We start from the raw sequence: 15,143 nt of genomic DNA, 5'->3' as shown, positions 1-15,143 counted from the left end.
TCATTTTTTTTATTGACAATAGAACTTGACTTGCTATTCATATTTTTATGTTGAAAGAGCTGGTATTTAGCTGATATTTTTTTCCCATTTATCTCTTCTTGGTAATTTTAAGCAACCATCTCCCTTCTCCACATCAAACATCATACCCCTTTTAACTGAAACTCACTGAGACCTCAGAATCTCTAACCACTAACAGCTTTGGTTCTAGGAGCTTGCAGGGTGGAGTTGGCTTTCTGTATGTGACATTTTCTTTGGTTTAGAATATTTTTATTCTGTGGTAAATTACTATAGTAAGTGCTCTTACCCCTGGGTCAGGAAAGTGATTTCCAATAATAGGTGAGCCTAGTTTTATTTGGATTATATTTATTTAAAGTTTAATTTAAAAAGTAGTGCTTATTAGTTTAAAAACGTATATTAGAATGTATAACATAGGATAAGTACTGTGATGTCCCTGTTCTTTGCTCCCATCCTTTGCTGCACATCCTCAATGTAATTTTGGTGGCAAAACTTCTTTTCAATATGTTTATGTATTAGGAAGTGATAGTCCTTCAAAAAACACCCTTGCAGACTGGCTTAAACAACAACAGTAAGTTTGAAGATGTGCTACTTCCAGGGTTAGTTTATTAAGTGGCTTTGCAACCTCATCAAGAACCCATGTTTTCTCTCCACCCTGCCACTTAGTCAATTAGTCTTCAGGATAGCTTTCCTCATTGTGTGAAGATAGCTAGCAGTTACAGGTTCCAGACATACCAAGACAACATCATTCAGAAGAAAAGGATCCATTTCTTTCTTGTGTCTCCTTTTTTCTCTTCCAGGTTTTTATTTTGAAAACTTTGAAACCAGAAAATTTGGAAGAACACTGCAGAAAATATGGAAGAACAGTGCAGCTATTTATACCTTTCATGTAGATTTTCTGATTATTGACATTTTGCTGCATTTGTACACTCATACATTTGTGTTTTTATTTCTTTTATTTGCTAGACCATTTGAAAATTTGAAAGCAAGCTGCAGATATCACGACACTTCATAAGTAAATACTCCAGTATGTATCTCCTCAAAATAAGATTCTCTTTCATAGTGTTCTTTCTACAATATCATAATTATACTCAAATTTAATATTAGTCAGTAGTATTACATGCTTCATAGACCTTTTTCAAACTTCCATAACTTTATAGCCTTTTTTTTGGCAGGGGTGGTTGTGGTGGTGGTGGTATCCAGAGTCCAGTTAAGGATTATGCATTAAAGTTAGTTATCTTGTCTCTGCTTCTTTAATCTAGAAAAAATCAGATCATGACATTGATGTTTTTGAATGAATCTGAAAATATTTATAATAGAATGTCCCACATTTTGGATTTGTTCCTTCATGATTAGATTCAGATTAAAAATTTTGGAAAAAATATTACATAGGTAATATGTCTTTCTCAGTGCATCACACCAGGAGGTACATAATGTCATTTTAGAGAAATTAAAGTTTGAGCCCTTGGGTAAGATATACTCTGCCAGTTTTCTTCTTTAAATGTACTTTCCCCCTTGTAATTACCAAGTAACAATTGGCAAGGTAAAGCTTTGAGACAGTATGACTTTTATTCAACCAGTAACATTTTACCCAGTGGTTTCATCCATGAGTGAATCAGTTACTACATTGTGGGTTGTCAAGAAACATTTTATCTTTCTATCATTCCTTTTTATCCTCTTTTAGGAATTAAAAATTCTGACCAGAAGCCGTTTGGCCAACTTACTTTCACATTTTTTTAGCCAGAGTTGTGTTAACATGGACATAATGAAATGGGCATTTTTCTGACTTAAAACAAAACAAAAACTTGATACACCTAAGAGGGAAGTACATAGCAATATAAGCCTACCTCAAGAAACAAGAGCAATCCCAAATAAACAGTCTAAATTCACAAATACATTTAAAAAAGAAGAGCAAATGAATCCCAAAGATAGCAGAAAGAGGGACATAATAAAGATCAGAGCAGAAATAAATAAAATGGATTCAAATAAAACAATAGAAAAAAATCAGTGAAACCAGGAGCTGGTTCTTTGAGAAAATAAAATAGATAAACCCCTAGCCAGACTTACCAGGAAGAGAGAGTAGACAAATAAAATAAGAAATGAAGAAGGAATAATCACAACAGATACCATAGAAATACAAAGAATTACTAGAGAATACTGTGGAAAATGATATGCCAATAAATTGGGCAACCTAGAAGAAACAGATAACTTCCTAGAAAAATACAACCTTCCAAGACTGACCCAGGAAGAAATAGAAAATCTGAACAGATCAATTACCAGCAATGAACTCAAATTGGTAATCAAAAAGTGTCCAAAAAACAAAATGCCAGGTCTAGATGGCTTTACAGCTGAATTTTACCAAACATTTAAAGAAGAGCTAATACCCATCCTTCTTAAACTATTCCAAAAAGTAGAAGAGAATATTTCCGGCTCATTTCTGTGAGGCTAGCATCACTCTAATACCAAAGCCAAAGACACCACAAAATAAGATTTTATACCAATAACCCTAATAAACATAGACACAAAATCCTCAACAAAATATTAGCAAACCAAATTAAAAAACATCAAAAAGATTATCCATTATGACCAAGTAGAATTTATTTCTGAGATGCAAGGATGATACAATATTCATCAGTCAATCAATATCACACCACATTAACAAAACAAAAACCACATGATCATCTCAATAGATGCTGAAAAAGCATTTGACAAAATTCATCATTTACACATGATAAAAACAAAGTGGGTTTAGAGGGTACATACCTCAACATAATAAAGGCCATATACAACAAACCCACAGCAAACATCATACTTAATAGCAAAAAATGGAAAGCTTATCCTCTAAGATGTCCATTCTCACCACTATTATTTATCATAGTACTGGAGGTGCCAGCCTGGCAGTCAGACAAAACAAAGAGATAAAAGGCATCCAGATTGGTAAGGAAGAAGTTAAACTGTCACTATTTGTAGATGAAATGATATTACACAAGAAAACCGTAAAGAGTCCACCAAAAAACTATAAGAACTAATAATTAAATTCAGCAGAGTTGCAGGATACAGAATTAATACATAGAAATCTGGTGCATTCTTATATACTAACAGCAAACTAGTCAAAAGAAATCAGAAAAAACTCATTTACAATTGCATCAAAAAGAATTAAATGCTTAGGAATAAACCTAGCTAAGGAGGTGAAAGACCTATGGTTTGAAAAGTATAAGACACTCATAAGAGAAATTAAAGAAGACACCAATAAATGGAAATCTATCCCATGTTCATGGATAGGAAGAATTAATATTGTCAAAATTACCAGCCTGCTCAAAGCAATTTACAGATTCAATGAAATCGCTATCAAAATACCAAAACAGCATTCTTCAGGGAACCACAACAAATAGTTCTTAAGTTCATATGGAACCACAAAAGACCTCGAATAGCCAAAGCAATCCTAAGAAAGAACAGAACAGGGGGTATTATATTCCCGGACTTCAAGCTCTACTACAAAGCTCAGTAATCAAAACAGTTTGGTACTGGCACAAGAACAGACCCAAAGATCAGTGGAACAGGATAGAGAGCCCAAATATAAACCCACATATAAATGGTCAATTAATATACGATAAAGGAGCCATGAATATACAGTGGGGAAAAGACAGCCTCTTCAGCAACTGGTGTTGGCAAAACTGGACAGCTACATGTAAGAGAATAAAACTGGATTACTGTCTAACTCCATACACAAAAGTAAACTCAAAGTGGATCAAAGACATAAATGTAAGTCAAGAAACCATTAAACTCTTAGAAGAAAGTATACAAAAATCTCTTGAATATAAACATGAGCAATTTTTTCCTGGACACATCTCCTCAGGCAAGGGAAACAAAATAAAAAATGAACAAGTGGAACATCATCAAACTAAAAGCTTCTGTACAAAAAAGGACACCATCAGCAGAACAAAAAGGTATGTATGGGAGAATATATTTGTAAACAATTCATCTGATAAGGGGTTAACATCTAAAATATATAAATAACTCATACACCTCAACATCAAAGAAATAACCCAATTAAAAATAGGCAGAGGACCTGAACAGACATTTCTCCAAAGAAGAAATACAAATGGCCAACAGGCACATGAAAAGATGCCCCACATCACTAATTATCAGGGAAATGCAAATTAAAACCACAGTCAGATGCCACTTCACACCAGTTAGAGTGGCCACTATCCAAAAGACAAGAAATAACGAGTGTTGGTGTGGATGTGGAGAAATGGGAACCTTCTTACATTGTTGATGGGAATGTAAAGTGGTGCAATTGCCGTGGAAAGCAGTATGGAGATTGCTCAAAAAACTAAAAATAGAATTACCATCGAATGCAGTAATTCCACTTTGAATTTACCTGAAGAAAACAAAATCCCTGATTTGGAAAGAAACATGCACCCTTATGTTTATCACCACACTATTTTCAGTAGCCAAGATATGGAAGCAATCTAAGTGTCCATCAATAGATAAATGGACAAATGATATAGTACATAAACACAATGGAATATTATTCAGCCATAAAAAGAAAAGAAATCCTGCCATTTGCAACAACATGGATGTATCTAGAGGGTATTATGCTAAGTGAAATAAGCCAGGTGGAGAAAGACAGATACCTTATGATTTCACTTATTTGTGGAATATAAAAACAGCAAAACAGAATGAACCAAACAGCAGTAGACTCATAGACACTGAGAAGTGACTAGTGGTTACCAGGGGGGAGGGGGGGAGGGGGATAAAGGGGCATAATAATTAACAGTTACAGTACAAGTTGGTTGTGGGGATAGCACGGGGAATATTATAGTCAATGATTCTGTAACATCTTTCTACATTGATAGATAGTAATCACACTGGAGGGGTTGAGGATTTAATAATATGGTCAACTGTTGAACCATTATGTTGTACATTTGAAACCAACATAAGATTGTGTATCAGTGATACTTAAATAAAAAAAAAACTTTATACACAACCATGATAGATTTTCTTGATCTCTTCAGGCTTTTCTTACTTTAAATAAATATCAAAAAAATTAAATCAAAGTAAGAAGCATTCGGAGTTTGAAAAAGTTAAATAGTATTATACAAAATGAATTTAAATGTATGTAATAATTATATTGAGAAACAGAAGTCCCCTGTACTGCCCCTTATACCATTCAGCCTTTTGGTAATTCTGGTATCCACTATCAAATTTCTAAATAATATGATTGTACTATTTTTGTCAATTTTAGACATTACATGTTGATTTCCTGTTGTGGAAGATGAGAGTTTGAGCCTAGACATTCTGGCCTCAGAGTCCTTGCTACTAGTCTGTCTTGTAAAAGGTGAATATTCTCTTCTAGAAATTTAGCGAGATCTTTTGTTTTACTTACTATATATGTCTTAATTCTTCACATTCCTTAGTATGATCTTTAATTAGCTGCTGCTTTTTTTTTCAGTGTTCCAATTTTGATTTGATTAAAAAATATTTTTTTAAGGCAGTTAAAATCAAAGGAGGTCACTTCTGTGCATACATATATACACGTTAACACACAGATGACTAATGAAACAGCTGCTTAGTTTTCATTGTGGTATATTTTGAACTTAATTTTCAGAATAAATTATTTTATATATTGTCATTATATATACTTTTATTTTCACTCTTTCGTGTACAGTTTTCTCTACCTGTATGGTATTCATGTTATTTTCATGTAAAAAATACTCTTTTTATCCACTATTATGTGCCAGGAACTTTATTTTTCATTTTCTGCATTTATTATCATTCAATTTTTGAGTGCATACTAGAATTCTGAAGTTAATTATCAGTCCAGTTGCATACCTGAAAAAAAATTAATTCTGTTGTTTCTTGAAAGAATGAATTAGCATGGAATCCTAAGGTTCTAAGAATGTTGACCTGGGTACTGTAATACTTAAATTCAGATAATATGACTCCTGAACATGTGGTTATTTTGCCCTTGGTGGATAAACTTAAAAGCTTTTTAATTTGAATTTAACTGTATTTACTTAGAATATATTTAAGCAATGCTAAATTTTAGCTCACAGCATATGTCAGTTAATTTTCAGATTTAAAAAAGTGTGGTTACTCCATTTACCCATATTATCAAGTCCCCCACCCATACCCCAATGCAGTCACTGTCCCTCAGTGTAGTAAGATGCCACAGATTCACTATTTGCCTTCTCTGTGCTACACTGTTCTCCCTGTGATCCCTCACACCATGTGTACTAAACATAATACCCCTCCATCCCCTTCTCCCTTCCTCCCACACCCCTCCCCTTTGGTAACTGCTAGTCCCTTCTTGGAGTCTTTGAGTCTGCTAGCAGACAAACTTTAAGTTAAAAATGGAACTTTAGAAACAGTGGTGATTTGGAAACACTTTTAATGGCTTATTCCCCATCTTTTTTGACAATTGAAAGGATCATAGTTAAGGTATATGTTCCTTTGTAATTTAGAGCCATCAGTTGAAATCTGAATTATGGCAAAAATAAGCCTTGTCAACCAGCAGCATTAAGGGATTTGGTGTATTCAGTAAGCACTTACCGGGCATATATTGTGTATAAGGCCATGATAGTTATGTAATGAGGTGAAAGGAAAAATATGGAAGTTTCTTTTTAAAAGAGCTCATAATACAGTGATCCAGTCACTCACTTAGCTTCAACAAAATGTGTCAATGATGATAAAGCTATGTAAAGATGTTACATGGTAAACGGGAGGGACTGATAAACTCTGACAGGGTTATAGACTTCACAGAGGAGGTCATTTAAGCTGAGGCTCAAAGCATGATTAATAAGGCGCAAGGTGGGTGGAGAGCATTTTCAGGTTGAGGGAACTGCATAGAAGTGGAATCATTGGTACATGGTATATTTAGAGACTGCTGGTAGTACAAAGTGGCTGGGATGGCAGACAAGGATATAAATTGGGACTAGATTGTAGAAGGCCTTGAAAATCTTATTACAGAGTTTGAATTTTCGAAAGTACCATTAAGAGTTTTGCTGCAAAGGAAAGGTGACTTCAGATCTAAGATACATTTTTTATTTGTTTAAAAAGTGTACTATATATATACTTTGCTATGTGTGGAAAAGAAAATGAAGAAATATATACTTAACTACTTAACTATTAACATGGGAGTTAATGGAGGCAGAGAGGCAAATTTGCTAAATGCTGGGTAGAATCCAAAAGATGATGAGAGTTTGTCCTAGGACAGTGAGAATTAAATAAACTTCATTTAGTGTGATTAGATGTTGGGGGCAAGATTGGTGAGAGGAAGAGACCAGTTAGGTTTCTAACGTGGGCAGCTAGGAATTGATGGTATCTTTAACTGAAGTAGTTGTCAGTGGCAGAGGCAGGATGGGGTGGGGATCATTCACCCTGTCATTTGTGAATTTATTTATTTGAGGTCTCAATCTATATAACCTGTTGGAAATGTTCAGGTATGAGCTTTTCAGTTAACATACATGTTCAGTACCACTATGGGCACTGTGCTAGAGAACAAACCTAGTATGCCCAGTGGCTGGAGTGACTATGTAATTCATCATCCCAACTAGAATACTCTTGATAGTGAAAGGTGGCTTAAAAATAGTTGCGTAATTGGTTGAAATATTTGATACTGTTATTATCCAAAAACTATTTTCAAAAAATTGCTGAAAACGAATATACTTAATTTAGGCAAACTTTTTAAAAATCAAGTCTTTGATTGTTGAAAACATGACCCAGCAAGAATATTGTGTCATATTCATATACCTTTATTTATGTATCTCTGAAGCCATGTCTCTTGGATTTGTCTAAAGAATGTACTTTTTCTGATACAGTTTTTTTTTAGTAGAATTTTCTGTAGTCCTTTAAGTTGTATTTTAGTGTTGATGTATTCGATACTGTTGATACCTTCATTTGGCACTTTTCCTATTTGCAAACTTTAATTTTCAGTAAATGCAGTTTGCCGAAGACTTCAAAATCTGAAGATGTTTTGGCATTTCAGTTCTTTGAATACTTTGATTAAATACTTCAAACAGATTTTAAAAATGCAACCAAAATTTGGAAGACTTATTTATAAAAAAAAGTTAAATGCCACTGTAGGACACTTAGGTAGATGTATAAAATAGTTCTTAAAGTCTCAGTCATTTCCATAATATGACTGATGACATGTTAACAGGGAGAAATCACATACTGCCATTCATAATATGTATATATAAATGATCATCATTAGTTTGATCACCTATATTATAGTTATAGTCACTGTATTTCTAAATCTTAATATCTAAAGTTTATCTTGCAGTTGGTAAAATATTTTGTATGCAGTTATGAATACATAACTTCAACAGAATGAACTTACTAAAACTTTATTTTGATTCCATGAATTGGATGAAAGAAACCACACCATTAATTGGATGATTTTCTGTTTGAAACATTGTACTGATGTACTTGCATCAGTGATCTCTTTGTGAAGTTCTTTGGCCAATGAAGCCAACAGATTTATAATCAAGGGTTCCTTCTTTTTTTTTGAGTGGACAAGAAAACTGGAATTGAAAACAATGAAAAATCAATTTAGAAGAGCACTCATTTGATCCAAATTAAGTTATGCCTCACAGAATGTTTTGTAAAGGCATCTTTTGCAGCTGTGTGGGTTGCCATCTTTAGACACAATTTTACAATGTGAATTTTTAAATTAAATGCTGATTTAAGTTGATTTTAAATATTTAAAATGATTAAAAAATTTTTAATTAAATCCTGATGCCTCTTCAGATTTGTTTCTTCATGTCAGTGTTAATCACTTTAAGCATAAACTTTCTCTTAGTGAATTTCAGATTAAAGGTTTACTATAAAATATGATTAGTTGTAGAAATACAGTGTATGATAAGTGATAATATCCGGCAGCAAAAGCATTTATATTCCCTATATATATTCTGTGAAAGGACCGCTCACGCACATTTCACATATACATACAATTTTATCTGTTTCCCATTTTTATCTCCCTGACTGGTGGCCTGATGATTTCTTGCATCTTGTAGCAGCCTTAAACATTCTCCTTTCAGCATCTTTTAAGACCTGGAATTAGCTGCCTTTTATTGTGTTTGATATGTGCTTGCTGTGTTGAAAAGGGAAATGTCAAGTTATTTTGCATTTGTTAAAGGGTTGGGAAAGAGTGACAGGTTTTTACTGGTCATCTTTTTAGATTTAACCATGTGTTAAAAAGTGATAACTGTTTACACTGCACATTTATCTCACATAACCACTCGGTAAGGCCTTGGCAGAAGTTACTAGTACTGATTCAAGGTCTTCCAAACCCATTACACTTAGTGTAATGCATCTTTGTTAAAAATATAAAATCTGAGACTTAGTAAATTTGGACAGGACATTAAGGAAACATTAGTGGAGACTATTCTGGTCAGAGACTTAATGATCATACTTGAATCAGTTTGGTGAAGGTGACACATATTCATCAAACAAAAACACCAAACCAGAATAATTCTCTAGTTAATTGCTTTGAAAAGAAAATAAAAATAGACTGTGAAATCATAATAACCAGATGTCTTATTAATCTATTTCAGGGCATAGGGAGGTGGCTCAGGGAATGCAGTCCTGAGGAATTGGTATTTATGCTGATATCTGAGATATTATTAGAAGTTAGGTAGGAGAAAAGAGAGGAAAGAGGAAGAACATTTCAGATAGTGGAAGTAGTCAAGAAAAGGTCTTTCACAAGTAATGAAATTTATCTCGTTCAGTTGAAAGAGAAGGTCTGCGTTGTAGGTGTGAATCCAGTAAGGAAAGCAGCAGCAGCAGATATTGAAGAGAGGTGGTATTGTAGAGCCTTTAGTCCCTGTAAGGATTTGAATTCCATTAAATGCTTGAGCAGGGATGTGACATGGTTAGATTCACATTTTAAAAAGATATCTGGTCCAGAAAATGTGCAGAATGGATTAGAGTTGAAATTTTCTAACTAAAGTCTTATCAAAGATTTATTTAAACTCTTATTTGTATATTGAGTTATTTAATCTTTAAGAATCATGAGAAACTATATGTGGAAGTACCTATCAGTGACTGTGACAGTGAGCCTTTGTTTTTGGAGGTGATCTTTTAGTGCCAAACATTAGTGTATTGAACCAGAGACAGGTTTCTAATCATAATTAATTAGCTTTGTCAGTTTGAACAAGTCATATATCTGAGCCTTTTTATCTGTAAATTGGGCATGTTGGGGAAATGTGTATTTAACTTAATTGTGTTAATCACTTAACTGTGGTTAACATACAGGCTGAGTCTTGCTGAGTCATTTTCTTGGTGTGTGTGGGCAAGGCTTAATTAAAGCCAGCTAAGCAAACCTAATGACATCTCATATCTCTTCTGTAGAAGTCAGGACAGAAAGAGTTGTTTCATGGATTGTATTGTATTGTTTTTTTAATAAAAGTTATTTTTTGCAGAGTAGTTAGTGTATCAGGTCACGCAGATTCCTCGTTGAGAAAAGAGAATACCATACAGTATAGTCGGGTTCGGAGCTCCTGATGGACTTCCTTGCATTTTAGTGGCAATTTGTGGACTTGCCTGTGCCTCTGTAAGTTCATATGTTTTAAAAAAATTTAAGTTAATAATACATTCTTAATTTCCCACTAAACAACATTGGGGTGCTTTGGAATTTGTACATCCAGAAAGTTGGCTTTGATAGAGGTGGTCTTAATTCCTGCAGCAGAACCATGGTTGAATCTAGTGGTCCTGTTACAAGTAGCAGATTGCTATCTAGTTGCATTAGCAAAAGTACATCTTTACCTCTGTAGTTTAAAAAGAGAATTCTTTTTTAATCCTCAGGATTGATGCTGGATTGCATGTTCTTCAGGATTTACAGATTTTTTTCCCCCGTAATTTAAATTTTTTGAGGCATATCTTGAATATATTAATACCTTAAATAGCAAGGCATTTAAAAAACTAACTGCTCAGATAGTTTTTTTGACAGTAACACTTTTGGTTTTGGGCCACTGTGCTTCTGTGTATGTCAGACTTAGATTTATCTTTTCTTTGCATTGTCTGTTATATTGAGCTATAATGGATGTATAGCTATAGCTGTTCTATTAGAGCTCCTTGGTTTTAGGGATCAGTGCCTTGGATTTGAAGTTATGTGTGGCTTTAAAAATCACAGGAGTTTTATCATGGGAGGTAACCTTCTTGGCCTCAAGTTTCTCTTAATTCTGGGTCTGGCTTCCTGGCTTTTTCACAAGAGACTAGAAGACTTAACTTGTAGCTCTTCTGGGAAGTTCAGAAATTAGAGCTTCTCCAGAGGCTGGAGAGAGCTCAATAAGAAAGAGTGGAAAACACTAGATAAAAAAGTTATGATTTGAGCAAAACAGTATTAAAACTCATTTTATCTTTTTTACCGGCTTTAAAAAAAGTATGTAAATTTTCACCATCACTTAATAAAGTGACTGTATATCTTTTTGAACCTCAAGGATTTTTTTTCCCCTCCCTGGAGCTGATTTTTATTTCATAAAACTTAATATAGTTTAGGGAAAATTTTAGCATACTTCTACTTTCTTTCTTAATGTGCATTGCACAGTGCTATGTAGAGGGCAAGGTATGTAAACTATTTCACTTCACAGGTGAGGAAACAGTTTAATGACCTGCCCTTGATAATATACACCAGAGTCAGGGTTTAATATGGTGATGAGAAATTTTGGAATAAATACTTGGATTTGTTTTATGACTCCACCTAAATTTCCTCACTTGTTAAAAAAAAACTTTTAAGATTATTGTGAGGACAAATATATATAATGGGAGGTCCAACACATTGTATGGCCTGTAAATTCTCAACAGTACTCCTAAACCTCTGTGGCTGTCAAAATTTGGTTGTGAGATGCTTCTTCGGGATTTTTTTTTGACCAGAAAGTCAAAAACTCTTCAAATAAATTCTAAGATGTTTTTTGCTATTTTTCACCATATCGACACTTAAACTAACTGTGTGGAAGTAGTGGTGTATAAATTTGCTGGCCTTAGCACGAATCAAGACAGTAGCATCCTCATAGACTCACAGGAGAAAAACAAAGCTTAATTTTACTTAAGAATATCCTTGATGAAGCCTAAAGAATTTTTAATTTTATTACATTTGACCCTTGAGCACACATCTTTTTTGTGTGTGACAAAATGGGAAGAAAATATAAAACACTTAGTGCCTCATTCCAAGACAGTGATGGCTGTCTCAAGGGAAAAAAAGTACTTGTGAAATTGTTTGAATTGGCCACCTTTTTCCAAGGAACACAATTTATCCTTGAATGAGCAAGTGGCACATTATGCTTACTCAAACCTGAGTATTTGGCAGACACTTTTATCAAATGAATGAAATGATAGTATTTATTGCCAATGGAAAATCTCATGCTTTTAAATGAAAATCAGAATTTTGGAAAACTTGAGTCTGCAGCTATGAGCTTGTCAGCTTTCCAGTACTTAAGAGATTCTCCTGATGAGGTCCATCCTGATTTTAATTAATATGACTTTTTTTTTGTATTGTGTAATGAAATGTGGGAACATTTTGAAGAATGGTATAGCTTAGTGAACCAGTATTTTCCAAGTGACCAATACTTGATAGTACAAAATCGTGCTTGGATAAAGAGAGATCCACTTAGATTGTAAAGTAACTGATGGATTTAATGTAATAGAATATGAAAAACTCTTTGATATGGTTTCAGATTCCACATTGCAACTGATCTTTTAGAAGGGACCACTTACCAAATTTTGTAGTGTTTAAAGAAAAGTGTTTAGAATTAGCTGAATAGGGTTCTTAAAATATTTCTCCCTTTTCCAGATACATATCTGTTTGCAATTAGACTTTCTTCATATATTTCATATTTTTCTTATGTTTCAACCAAACAGCATATTGCAGCAGACTTAAACGAAGCAGCAGATAAGAAAATCCAATTGCTGTTTGTGAAGCTGGACTTGAAAGCTATAAAACTATAAAATCATGCCACTCTTCTCCCTAAGTCTGTTTTTGTTTTGGAAAATATAATTATTCATAAAAATGTTATTTATAGGTTTATTGCTATTTTAAAATACATTAATAGATATTTAAACATCTAAAAAATATTAATTTCTAACATGGTAAGTATAAATTGACATAACCCACATAAACAAAAGCTTGTTGGAATCCTCAGTAAATTTAGCAGGGTAAAGTGAGCCTCAGCTCAAGAAGTTTGAGCACTGGTTGTATACCTTTCATTGCTTCCATTTCTCAGTTTATAACATAGTAAGAGAAACTGACACAAAATGAAAAGTGAAATGATAGGATAAGACGTGAAATAGTGGTACTGAGAAAAGTGGTACTTAAAGAGAATCCATTCAAAAGAGTAAATAAATTTTCCTAACAAATAATGTAAAACAAAAGTGTTGGGAACTTCAGAAATGAATTTAAAACTTAGGAAAGCAAGTCTATGAGGATGTTACTGTCTTGATTCGTGCTAAGGCCGGCAAATTTATTTAATTTTAAGCACAAGTGGACTTAAAATTAAAATTACGTGAATAAAGGACTGAGAGTTGCTTGAAGAAAACAGGTAAGACTTTTAAATTTATTAGTGACTTAGCAGTTCTCCCCTGTGCAGTCTCTTTTTGTAGTTAAGTTCACATCATGTTATTGGAACATCTGGTAAGAGACCAACAACGTTCATGTGAGGGGTGAGGGATAGATGCTAATTTATTAGTATTTTCATGTTATTAAAGCTTGCTTCTTTTTGCAACCTTGTAATTTGGAGTCTAGGTAAGAAGACTTGCTGTAGTGGTTTTATGGAATCACTAAAGAGCATTTAGTACATGTAATGTGTGGACTGCAGGTAAGGTGTTTGAGGAAATGTAAAGAGCATGAATGAGGCTACTCCTTTTCAGGCTGCCATTAATGCCACCTTAGGAAAAGAGTTAATTTTAAAAGATTATAAATAGTATGTTTTGTTTTTAGCAGTCTAGGATGCCTCACATGGAAATATAATTCCTTGTTTGTTCTAGGTTTGCAATTAAAAATAACCAATATAACCAGTCAATGGGAAGTTGATAGAAAACTGTAAATTAGATATGGGCCTGAACATCTTAGATTAGATTTGTGCCTTCCATCATTGTCCTGTAATGTAGAGTAGAAGAGGAAAGAGCAGTGGTGAAAGTACGGAATAGAGAGATTGAGAGTAGAGAAAGTGAATGAATCATTGGATTTTTAAACAAATTCCAGAGGTTGTAAACTGAAACACTTTATTTCTTTGTTTCACTCTGTACAAGTCTTTTGGTAGTGTAAGTAATAGGTGGAACCTAGTATTGGAGACAGAAAACCAGCTTTGTAAAAATGAAAAAAAAAATTTTAATAGGCAAATGACTTCATCTCTTGGCCTTTCTTTGCTGTCTATAATAAAAATAACATGATCTTACACTTAGGCTAACTATGCTGCAGAAACTGTACTAAGTGGTTTATATGGATTGTCTTTGTAGTTCTGTATTAGCACAGTTTGAGAAATGGTTTGTCAAATCCTATATGTGGAGAAATATCATTATACCAGCAGTAAGGACTTTGGAGAGAATTAAGCAACCTAAATGATATGGAAAATAACTTCCATACAACTTGGGGGCTGTGGAAGGGAACAGTCAACTAAAAGGCTGTGGTAGCACTGGTAATGTTATATTGGCTCCTGAGGAGAGGACTCTGTCACTTCCTTTAAATCTTTCCATGTTTTCTTTCTTATCCAGTATCTGTGGATACAACCTAAGATTGGTTGTATAAAGGCAGGAGCAGTATTTGCTCCAATTTTTCTTGTACAGACATTCTGTAAGTTATAAATGTTATCTTTTTCAGGTTAAAAAAGGAGCAGTAGCATTCATAGTTAAGAGCATGAACTTTGGAGGCAAACTGATGGAGTTAAAATGCTGGTCCTGCCACTTAGTAGTCATGTGATCTTGTGTAAATTCCATGTGCCTTAGCTTTCCTCATCTATAAAACGCTAAGAGCTACTATGAGGATTAAATGAGTTAATGTTTGTAAAGTGCTTGGACCATGTCTAGCACATAGGCAGCACTATATAAGTGTTAAGGAAAACAAAAGCCAAGAACCCCTTTAGGAGGGGTAAAAAGTTGGGGGATAAGGCAGAGGTTCCTCTCCCATGTTATTG

At 33.9% G+C, this 15,143-nt stretch overlaps 1 protein-coding gene across 2 annotated transcripts in view; it reads left to right on the top strand.

Annotated features, from left to right (window-relative positions):
- Positions 1-15,143, top strand: part of RAB10 (RAB10, member RAS oncogene family) — a 76,771-nt gene that overhangs the window by 17,461 nt on the left and 44,167 nt on the right. The gene's annotated exons all lie outside the window — the stretch shown is intronic.

Source organism: Manis javanica, chromosome 1, assembly GCF_040802235.1.
Source record: "Manis javanica isolate MJ-LG chromosome 1, MJ_LKY, whole genome shotgun sequence".
Classification (NCBI taxonomy): domain Eukaryota; kingdom Metazoa; phylum Chordata; class Mammalia; order Pholidota; family Manidae; genus Manis; species Manis javanica.
The sequence above is the reverse complement of the archived record's forward strand: the minus strand, read 5'-3'. Positions and strand labels throughout refer to the sequence as shown.